The sequence below is a fragment of the Nesoenas mayeri genome, assembly GCF_963082525.1.
Source record: "Nesoenas mayeri genome assembly, chromosome: 25".
In the NCBI taxonomy this organism is placed as follows: domain Eukaryota; kingdom Metazoa; phylum Chordata; class Aves; order Columbiformes; family Columbidae; genus Nesoenas; species Nesoenas mayeri.
The window spans coordinates 5669443-5680798 of NC_137549.1; the positions used below are offsets into that span (position 1 = coordinate 5669443).

At 52.4% G+C, this 11356-nt stretch overlaps 1 protein-coding gene across 3 annotated transcripts in view; it reads right to left on the bottom strand.

The window, feature by feature from the left end:
- The window catches only part of GNG7 (G protein subunit gamma 7), a 45535-nt gene extending 34799 nt beyond the window's left edge, over positions 1–10736 (bottom strand). Inside the window, exons 1-2 of one of the 3 annotated variants that reach the window (XM_080359350.1) lie at positions 10609–10736; positions 249–306 (exon numbers count right to left, since the gene is read on the bottom strand). The gene's annotated coding sequence lies outside the window, so the exon portion shown is untranslated. The remainder of the gene's footprint in view (positions 1–248; positions 307–10608) is intronic. The other 2 variants (XM_080359351.1, XM_080359352.1) reach the window with 2 other exon arrangements.
- Between the last annotated feature and the right edge of the window lie 620 nt (positions 10737–11356).

The window sequence follows — 11356 nt, forward strand, 5'->3', positions numbered from 1 at the left end:
TTAGATGATACTGTGCTATGGTAATGGTCATCACAGAAAAACAATGTAAAGCATTCCAACTTATAGGGGAGAGCTGCCTGTCAGTTTTCTGCGTGACCTGGGGGTAATTTCAGCCATTTAACAGTGGTCCAAGCGGCTCTGAGCGCGCTGCTCGCGCGGTCCCGCCGCTCCCCCGTGGGACAGCCCCGCTTTGGGGAGCCAGGGACACGGGGACGTGAACTCCCCGGCTCCGTGCGGCGTGAACGTACCTGCTTGGAGCGCGCTCGCTCGCCTCCTCAGCGCCAAGGCAGGAAAAGGACAGCTCTCCTAAGGAAGGAAACGGAGAGAGCTGTCAGCAATTAAAACGTCCCTGCAGGGAACGGCTGCCACCCCGAGCACCAGGCTTTCATCCAACCAGCTGAAGCACCTCACACCTATTTTTTTTCCCCTTTTCATGTAAGGAAGGCAGACACAGTAGCCATATGGCCACAAAGACCCTTTTACACCGACAGACACAGGCGCCGTTTTCTCCCTGCTTGAAGCCAGGCAGGACTTGGCTATCACAGAACTATTTCAGTCTGAGGGACGTGTCACACGGACACAAGGATCAGCAGCTTCGCGGCTACAGCGCTCGGCTGCGCTCACTGCAGTTTCAAACGTTAGGCTGAAGATGGCTCCATTGGCACAGACACCGTCCCCTCCTGCCTCCCTATGCGGAAAAAAACCCATCATTAGGCACACAAAGAACCAAGAAATATTCAGAATGCTTAGTCAGCCATCACTCACATGTTATTTGTCATACGCTGACAACGACGGTGCTGCCAAGGCAAGGGAGCACTCACACACACGCATTATAGATTTCTAAAGATGCGAGGCTGCGATAGAGGAGCTACGACAAAAGAAACGAGAGAAAAATCACCTGAGCAACTCAGGGGAGTCAAAGAGAAGAAAAGAACGACAAAGATTTAGCTGAAGAAAGGGAAGAGGAAGGCATATCTGCACCATTTCGGCTTTTTGTTCCTCCCCACAATGATGAAATTAAAAAGCCCACACGCTTAAATTAAGTACATGTTAAAGGGGAGCTGCAGATAGTCATTCAGCATCGCTATTTAGGTTAGGAAAATTGCCGCATTGTATTCCTTTGTCAAGTGGCAGATAAAATCTGACAAAGAAAATGTGGAATTTGGACCCATCACACGAGAAGCAGAGAAGGAAAGTGGGGAAATCTCAGGTACAGGTTCACCAAGCTGGACCCAAGGAGCTCCAGCCCCACAAACACCACCCAGCAGGGCACAAGCGACAATGACAGGACGCAAATGGGGCCATGTAAAGATCCCAACGCTGTCCCCATGTCCTCACTACAGCCACAGCCCTAACGCTGCCCCCACACAAACACTCTGAATTTGGGGTGGTTTTTGTTGGAAACACAACATAAAAAGCAGAACGCGGGGCAGGCGCATCCCGGTTACAGAGCCGGGAGTCACTAACAGACCTTCACGACGCTGCGCTGATACCTTTGCAAACGCCTCTGACAAAACCAGCGTCACAGCCCAGCTTTGTCATTGACTTCAGGGTAAATATCCGATCGTGTTGACATTGCGCCGTGTCCAAAGCTCCCGATGTGACTTTAGCACTTAATTCCTGGTGACAAGCAGTCACCTCAGCATTTCCAGCAGCCCGGCCCTGCAAACAGGAGGCCACCGAGCCTTGACCAGAGATCAAACCTCCTCTAGCAACACCTCATTTACACCAGGACATTTAACAGGGAAAAAAACACACGGGGAGGAGAGAATATGAATGTTATTCTAGGTAAAGCTTCTGCAAGCTTGGGTTTCCTTTAAGGTGCGATAAAAACAAGCGGCTAATTACGGCTGGCGGTGCAAGGGGCCGCAGGGCAGCACCAGGGCGGCTGCCGGCGCTCGGCATGTTTTCGTGGCAACGGTGCTAAAACAGATGCTGCGGGCGCTGAGGACGTGGAGTGGCAGAGCCTGTTTCTAAAGGGGACTGTTTAGTGTCTAATCATTAACAGTAAAACCCACCCTAGATAAAAGTCAGCGAGTGCTAGAGCAAAGCAACGACGCATTTCGAGGCGGCGGAGCCGTTGCGGTCACCAGGAAGCGCGGGACGTTTGCTTGTTCCTGTTATGGCTCTGCCGTGTTTCCCCCACGGAGGGGCCGGCTGCGCAGGAAACCAGACAAATTTGGATTAGAAATAGTCGTCTGTTCGTCCTTCAAGCAAAATTGAAATGTGAAGTGTGTCAAGCCCACCGCTGGAGGGGAAAGCAGCCCGGAGCGCGCTGCTGTGAGACAAAGCAGCACGCTCGGGATCCCCCAAGAGACGCCAACCGGGGCGCCAGACATTTTAAGTTGATTTAAATTGTTCCTTCTCTTTGCCGTCAGCGGTGTGTGGGCTCCGCGGATGAGCACGGAGAAAACCTGCACCATCCTCACCAAACCCCCCTTCCAAAAAACCTGTTAAAACAGACCTGGTTATAAACTTGGGGGGTTTTCTGCACTTAAATCTAAGTCCAAAGGGCTATAAGAAAGGCGCCTCTGCAGACAGGTGGGACCCGCTGCCTCTGCACCAACGCGAGGGCAAAACCCTGAATGGCACCAGCGGGTAACAAAACAGCACCGCTTTCCACACTTAAATATCAGAGAACAATTATTTGGGATTATGGGAAGGCGCCACAAAACCAAAATGTATGTTCGTCGATTTTAACAGAGCCGTTTTGTTCTTAATCTCCAAACCCTGTATCTATAGTAAAACTACTCACATAACAAAGTCTTGCTGTGCTTGAATAGGCCTTTTAAAGAAAAATAAAGTGTTACCAGCGCTTGGGAGGGGAAATACTCTCGGTCAGATGCAACCCGCAAGCAAGCTCAGGTATCAGCCAACATTCAGCAGAAGAAATACAGGAGATGCAGCCAAAAGTCTCCCAAATACCATTACAGGATTAAGTGGAAAACGTCCAAAATCAACCTTCTTCCCACCCAGCCGCTCGATTTCATTCTGAATTAGCACAAGGCTCCAGGTTGAGCCAGCAGGTCCCTCGTGCGCTTTGAAGGGACGGGAATCCCGCTCGCAGCGAGTGGCCAAGGAGCCTGAAACGCAGCCAGAGAGCCATTTTGCAGTAATTAAAAGAACCAAAAATGCTGCATTTGATTCATTTTTACCGTGTACGTGACAAAAATTCAAGCGGCGCTCGGACGAGGTGTCGGCATCGCTCAGAACGCCGCCCAGGGCACCAGCTCCACACGATCGGGAATTTGAACCCGTAATGACAGCATATCGCAGGGAAAATAGGAAGGAGGAAGGCTGGATTTCTGCAGGGGACGACGCCTTCAAGAACGGCACGATTCAAGCAAGGAGAAGCGGTTAAATGCAGAAAGCTGGCGGATTTAGGAAGCTCTTAGAAGAAAAACCCACAGCTGTACCAGAGGCTCTTTGGCTGCTCAAACTCCAGGAAAAGCACCTGCAGATGGGAGAACTTTGAACCTGAAATGCCTTGGGAGCGCTCGCCAGGATTAAAGATTCAGAAAGACCCTGAACTTTGTCACGTCCAGCAGCGCCACCGCCCTGGGCCAGGGCACCATCCCACCCCTTCAAACCAGTTTCCTACCCCACTTTGTTAAGCCTCAAATGAGGTTTCCTGCCCCAAGAGCTCTTCCTGACCTCGGAGACGTTCATATATCCCCAGGCTGGCAGAACCTTCCTCCGACAATCAGGGAGCAACGCAGGTTTTAACCAGGGTGCGTTGTCTGCGGACAGATTTATTTCACCTCCAAAAAACACAGTTCTGGGCCAAACAGCCTCTCCCGGCTGTTATTTACTGAAGAGAGTAGGAAGTGGTGACTCTCTCAAGCTAAACCGCAGCAACTTTTAATTGCAGTACGAAGGGAGCGCAGCAACAGCACAAAGAGATGCACATAATACATCTCCTCTGTTGGCTGACAACCCGCTGCTATTTCGGGAATGCTCATCTGCAGGTGGAATTGGATTTATGTTCCTGTGATTGACAACACAACTCACTCGACTCCGCTCCATCCTGCCCCATGGCAGCTGCTGCTATTTTGAGCACCGTGCCTCTCCAGCGCTGCCAAATAGTATTATTCCAAAGGTGCGAACTATTTCCAGATAACAAGAGAACAGCGTTTTTCACACTTAAAAAAATCATGGATTTTTAAGTTTTGCAAGAGAACCCTTTCCAGCAAAGCCGCGTCTACTTGCAATAATGGGCTTGAAGTTGCTGAGACTATTCAAATGAAATTAAAGTCACTGCATCATAGTTCACCTGCTGCGCTGCTGGAATGGGAGAAACAGTCTTACCTGGACTATTCTTCACTGACGAGCAGGAAAGGATCTATCGCTGCTATCCCGACAAGAACCCTGTTTCTGGCAGTGCAGTCTATGCTGGAATTGACCCCAGAAATAGCCATAAAGCAGAAAGAAAGAGAAAACATTTGATGCAATGCTAAAATTGAGTCAATTCCACACGTACTCCTAACAAAAATGTTCAATCTAGAGCGTGTAATTTTGTTCTTCGCATCTACGCGTCACAAATACTTTACGCAAACGTAGAACAGGTTGGTTTTAGGCTGTGTGAGAGATGCAACAGTTAACTGCTCATCTTGAAAGAGTCAACCTGGATCCCCAGAAAGAAAAGCTGAGGGTGGGATAATAAGGCAAAGAATGTTAACCGTCTAATTAGCTAGCAGAGAAAGGAGGATTTTGCCATCAGTCAAAAGCGCTTCGTGCTGACCCCAGCGAGCGCTGGCGGGGCCAACAAAAGCCTTTAATTGCCACAAGAACGAGCTCTGTGAGATAAGGGGACCCGCTCGGGAGCCCCGAGATGGGAGCAGCTCTGCTCCTTCCCAGCTCACGCAACCCGCCTCCCATTGCGATTGAGCCGCACAAGCTCCATCAGGTCAGCGATGGTTCCAGCCTTGGTTCTTGCGCCGTCCACGCCACCCACCACCACCAAATTAAATTCTAGTCAAGTTGTCAGCAGCTGCAGCTCGTACGCACACAATTTTTTCCTTTTCTTAACTAAAATTCTGGAGCAAGCCCTTCTTTGTCCGCCCTAAGCTGAATTGCTCGTGCCCCACGGGGTTGTTAGAAAATAATTACATCTCCAAAGCCACAGGCTACTCTTGCCCAGGGGGTGTGTGCGCCGTGCCCAAGCACTGGCCCAGTTCCACCCGCATTGCTATGCTGGGAGCACGAGCTGCCGCCTGCGCCGGCTCCTCTCCCATCCGTCCTAACCAACAGGAAGCCCTTTTTGTCCACCCCGTGTTAAAAACACGGCGTATTTTCCCGTCGTTGCCTTTACAAAGTGTTATCTGCAACTGAGCACACACAACAACAGGAGCTCCAAGCTCGACAAGTCTCTACAAGGCGCGGTAACGCTGTGTATTTGAGCGCTGACAAATGAACCTGGCGTTGCGCCTTTGCAGCGTAAATCAGCAGAAAACACGAGATTTCGGTGACTTTCCCAGAGAGATCTTTGCAGCAAAGCCCCTTCAGGGTGGGATTTAACATGCAAAGAACGTTGAGTTGTGTTTGTTTCCTGAATAACTGGCACTCTGTGCAGAATAAACACACCTGGTCCAAACCGACCAACAGGGCTGGAAAAGGTTTGAGGGCAAAGCAGCACAGGGAATTGGAAGAGAAAGATATGATGACAGGTTAGTTTGTGCCGAGTGCTTTCATATTTTAAGAGCTTTTCTTACCACCAAATTCCCCTGAAAACAATCTCTAGGTGTTGTCTAAAGAAATAAACCAACCAGTAAATCATTGTACTGAGCAGCATCTAATCCCATCCCACCCGCAGTCACCTTCACCCGCCTCAGGACCACAACCGGAGCACAAGGCGAAGGCTCCTCTTTGCTTATTTATCTCCTGAACTTCTTATTTAACAACAAACACCCCAGAAACCAACAAAACAGATAAAATCAAGCTTAGCAACTCCCTGACCACATGAAAAAATACAGCGTAAAGACCACCCACACGTGGATTTCCACTCTCGTGCAGCTTCACCTCCAAACTTCGTTCCATTCTCAGCCTCAGTCACCAACCTGCTCTCAGCTGCCAGATAGTATTTCTCTATTTTGGTACATTCTTCTCATCCTCTCTTGCTTCTCAAAGCAGACACCGTCAAAAACCTCAGAGAAAGAATATGATTTACTCAGTATTTATTTCCCCATTTCTAAGCTACAGTCCTGGTACCTTCAGCAGCAAACACGCCGGCGCGTTCCACTCAGTAACGTTAAATTCCCAACATTTGCGTTTGGGAACTGCACCATAATTCACAGCGAGTAACTGAAAAGAGAAGTCACGATATGTCATGATTTATTGGGCATAAACACGGATCCTTTGCCAGCAGAAAAACAATAAAGAAGTTCCCCTTAGAGTGGGGGAAACAAGAACAAGCGGGACTGGAGCAGAATAACCTCCCTAAAGCAGCTTGAGAACTGAAAAGGGTTAAAACACAAGCAACATTTCGACCTCATGCATTTTTCTAATAGCAGAAGCAGTAGAAATGGACAAAAAGCCTGCAGGGCGCAAAAAAAACCCAAACCAACTATTCTATATCTTTAAAAATAGAGGCCACAGCCCTTGTTGCTACTTGGACATTCGCATCAGGAGCGAGATATTTTTAAAATCACCCTTACGCGGGCTGTTTTGTGGCTCCCCCGCTGCTTTCTGCAGAACGGAACTACAGCAAAGGAGTTACTGAGGTTTCGCAGCTTTTACAGCTCCTTAAAAGTCCATTTAAAATATATCTTTAGCTGCAAATTCGGGAAGGGTTTTGGTTACACAGAACTGACAAGCTGGAGCACTTTAAAACTTTTTGTCTGTTAGAAGCGGGAAAAACATACAATAAATTACAAAAAAACCCATAATCCTTAACTAAATTTCCTGTTTTGTGTCTCAGCATTAACACTGGGCCTGAATTTCCTCCTTTTTATTTTGTTTTTTAAAGTCACAGCCAATCCCTCCCCACCCATCGCACAGAAACCTCATGCAAAGCTGCTGGAGGTTTCAAGCACGTTCGAGTTGGAAATATCAGCTGAATTCAGAACGAGTTTGCAGCAAAAAACCCACCTCCTACACCCCAAAAACAAAGCTTAATCCATACTTGAGCTGAGGGGCCGCTCCTCCCGCACCAAGAATTCACCGCACATCGCTAGATAACGCCCTTTCAAATTAAGTTGGTGTCATGACCGCTTCTAGGTGGTTTTTAAGCTAGTTTGTGGCTTTTTGGGTATTTTGGAGGGGCAGCGGGAGGGACGGGGCCGGCAGCACAACCGTGCGATCCCAAAGCCCATTTTAAAGCGCTTATCAAACCAATGGGCTCAACGGGGAGAAACGTTACACACGGGAAAGTCGCGACTGTCGTGAGCAACTGTGACAAAGCGTGTTTAAAATGAAAACGCGGTTATGTTGCACAACGGTCTGTTTGTTGGGCTGTTCTAATAAAGGGCCTTTTAGCAGCGCGGAGGAGAAGCGAACGGGGAAGATGCGAGGTCAGAAGCTTCCAGCCGGTTCCCTAAAGCAAAGTCCGGCCCTTCCAGTTCTAGCAATATATTTTTAAATCCAAACTAAGCAGGAAAATATAAGATGCATTAATGTTTTTAAAGCACTCTCTCCAGTTTTGCTGGTTTGTCGTTGTTGCGAGGTGGCCGGACTACACAGGAGGGATCTGCATTTATATATTCTTCCCAATTTAATTTCTTCTGACGTTCTGCACATCAAGCTAGGAAACCCATGAGACAGAAAGATAATATATCACATTATCTGGCAACAGGTGAGAGGAACTGACCCACACACACACTGTCCAAGGAAGCCAGAGATGCTACAACTGGGAAATTCAGCAACTCACTATACACACAGGATCCCACCGAAAGATTTCTGGTCCAGGGCTAAACCGAGTAAATAATCTGAGTGATATTTGAGCAATTACAGAGAACTTTCCACCTCCAAGTTCAACGGTTAGACCTTCACATCTCAATTCACCCGAGCTCTGCCCTTCACCTCCTCCCGAAAACGCCAAAGAAAACTTCCCCTGGCTGCCTGCGAGTGGAAAAGCGGCTATTTCAAGCCCTACCCAAAACAGGCCATTCTAAGGGTAATTAATTAGGCGCTTGGCCAACCCTGCAGACCAACCCCAGCGCTAACAGGACGAGTCCTGGCAGGGAGAGTCACGATTCCCCGTCGCCGGCAGCTTCTGCTGCCTCCCTCGCATGCGAGGAAGCGGAGAACGGCGGTTCCCAGCAATAAAAATCAGTGTTTTCCACAGGGCAGAGCGTCCAGTTCCTCTGGAGCCGAGCGCAGGGCCAAGCGGCAGGACCACGGGCCTGGGAGGCGAGCGCCTCGTTAGGCTAATGAACTTCTCCCAGGGCGGTTATCTCCATTTCGCGGAGAAGGAAATAAGGCAGGAAGGCAGAAGCGGGCGATGAGCCGCACGCTCCCCTCCCGCCCGCTGAACCATCCTGTTTGAACCCAGAGGAATCCGTGTCCCGGGGCGCTGCCGTCCCCCTGCCTTCCAGCAGGGAAAACGCCTTCCTAAGACGGCAGAAAGCACTAATTACCTTAAGTAACACCAGTTAGACACTACACCCAGGGATAAGATGGATACAGAGGAAAAAACGGTAGGTACATCACGACGCGCCTCCTGTGTAAATCATTCAAATCCACAACAATGCCCCAGCCGCACAAAAGAGCTATCTGCATTTGTTCCGCAGCTACAGATGGCAGAAGAAAACCTCTCAGACAATAAGCTCTATCTGAACATATCGATCCAGCTTTTTTGGTGCGTTTTCCCTCATACTGGCTACAACCAGAACGCGATGGATGGCGTTACGTAGTCACGGAGCTCCCGTGTGTTCCCTTTAGGATCACGCAGCTGATTTTGCTCCCAACCCGTCTGCCTGCACACAACGGGATGTTCCACCAAGACACCCCAAACCCCCAAAGGACGAAGGTCTGAGCTCAGCACCATGTGCTTGAGAAGCGAATAGTCACTGAAAAGCAGAATGTTAAGGAAAACCAAAGCTCTCAAGTTTACTCACAAACTAAATATCAAGTTACCGACTTCTGCGGTTTACCGCAAGTCAGCTTTTCTCCTGGTAGGAACCGCCACCGTTGTGCTTGTCCAGGTCAGTTTTACAAGCAGCTCACCGCTATAAACCAACCTGAAGGTTCTCAGTTTTCCCCCAAAAAGCACATTAAAGATAATTCAGCATCTTCAAAACCACAAGAACTTCTTGCCTCGTTTACAGGCAGTAACAGAGAACGTTGTCTTAGAGTAGAATATATATCAGTTTTACTTGAGGCCACACCTGATGGCAATGGCCCAGTGCAGAGCTAAAGCCCATTCACCTGCACCCGAAGAAAACGAGCCACAGGGATTGGGTCCCCAGCTCCTGAACCAGTCTCCGGGACACCATCCAGTCCCCGGGACACCATCCAGTCCCCGTTACCTCCAGAGCCTGCGCTTCCCTTCCTAAACCTCCAAAACGGCACCTGCCAGGATCCGGCTTTTCATTCCACACATTTCTATCTAGAAATGAGAAGGAGACAGATTTCTTTGTCTACGCACCCACTTATCTCCTCTACTTCGCTCTACCTCAATAATACAGAAAACCCCAACGCTGCAGCTACCCCTCCTTTATATAACCCGCGCACCACAATCCACTAATGCCTCCCAAGCACGGCCCAGCATGGGCAGGTTTCCATCGCCAGCCATCAGCTCCTCTGGCTATTTTACCCTTGTCCCCACAACCTTCCTCTCCACACCAACCGACCATTGACTCGCAGTAAAAACACAAGTAGATTATGTGATATTAGACCTTCCCACAAGCTTCGCAACTTCCTTTTGCGCCCCGAGAGACGGTCCAGACCCGCTCCCTGGTAAGTCACGCGAGTCCCTGGCGCTGAGCTGTGTCTGCTCAGTCACAATTGTCCCCCGAAAGCCCCAGGTGCCCCTCGCCTCCCAGGTCCATCCCCTCCCGCTGCAGCGCCCCAAAGAACTCGGGACCCCCCCACAACACAACACAGCCCCTCTCTGTGTACACCCCCAAAATTACACAGCCCCAAAGCCCCTGTGACCCCCTCCAGACACTCCCCCGCCCTCCACCCCTCTGCCACCAGCTCCAGCACCCCCGGGGCCTCCCAACCCCCACCCCAGGCTCCCCCTCGGACCTGCCCAGGGATTCCCCTCCTCATAGCCCTACACCCCCGGACCCCACACCCCCCGAACCTCGTCACTCCAGCGCAACTCACCCCACTGGAGGCCCAGGACCCCTCAGCCCCCCCCACCTCCAGCCCCAGACCCTCTCGCCCCCTTCCCCCCCCCACCTCCAGCCCCAGCCCCGCCCTGGGGCGCCCTCACTCCAACTCCTTCACCCGCAGCCCCAGGACCGCCCTTCTGGGACCCTCAACCCCCACCTCCAGCGTCCCCCTCGGCCCCATCGCTCCCCTCAGGATCCCCCGAGCCGCCCCGGGGGCCCCCGGCCCGGCCCCACCAGCCCCCCCTGGCCCCGCCGCCCGGGCCGCAACGGGCCGCGAGGGGCCCCGGGGGCTCCGCAAGGCCGCGGCCTGCACCGCCGGCTCCCACTCGCTCACCAGCGGCCGTCCCCGCCTCAGTCCCCGCGCGGCGGGCGGCTCCTCACCGGTCTCGGCGGGGCCGGGGCACCGAGGGGCGGAGGAGCGGGAGCCGCCGCCTCAGACACCAGCGCCGCCGCGCAACCAACCCTGCTGCCCAGCCCCGGCCGGGCGCGGGCACGGCTAGCCCCGCCCCACTGCACGACTGGCAGCGCTGCCCGCCAATGAACGCCGGCGTCGCGGGGCACGCGCAGGGCGGGGCGGCAGGGAGGCGGGGCTGGATGCTGCCGCCAGGTTCGGTTGAGACAGCGGCGCGGGGGGAGGTCGGTGAAGGGGCGGGGTCGGCCGCGGAGTGGCGGGGAAAGCAGCCAATCAGAGAGAGGGGTGGAGAAATGGGCGGTCGTATGCAAATATGTGTTATTCATATTAATAAGCTGGTCGTCCTGGGGAGGGGGCGGCACGTGGTGTCTGGACCGTGAGGCAGCGGGACCCCCGGTTCTCTGGATCCCACCCCCCGGATCCCACCCCGATCCTCCCCCCAGTCCCCCCCCCAGTCCCCCCGCTTCCCCGGATCCTCCTCCCGATCTCCCCGGCTCCCCCCGGGCCCCTCGGTGCAGCCCGGCCGTGTCCCCGCGACCCCTCGGGTCTGCCCGGGCCAGCCGGGGAGGGCACAGCCCGCAGGTCGCCGCTGCTCGATCCCTCCTGATGAATCTTGCTCTGAGTCACCGGTGGCTTCAAACCTCCCTCCCCGTTCCAGCGCGGGGGTGGC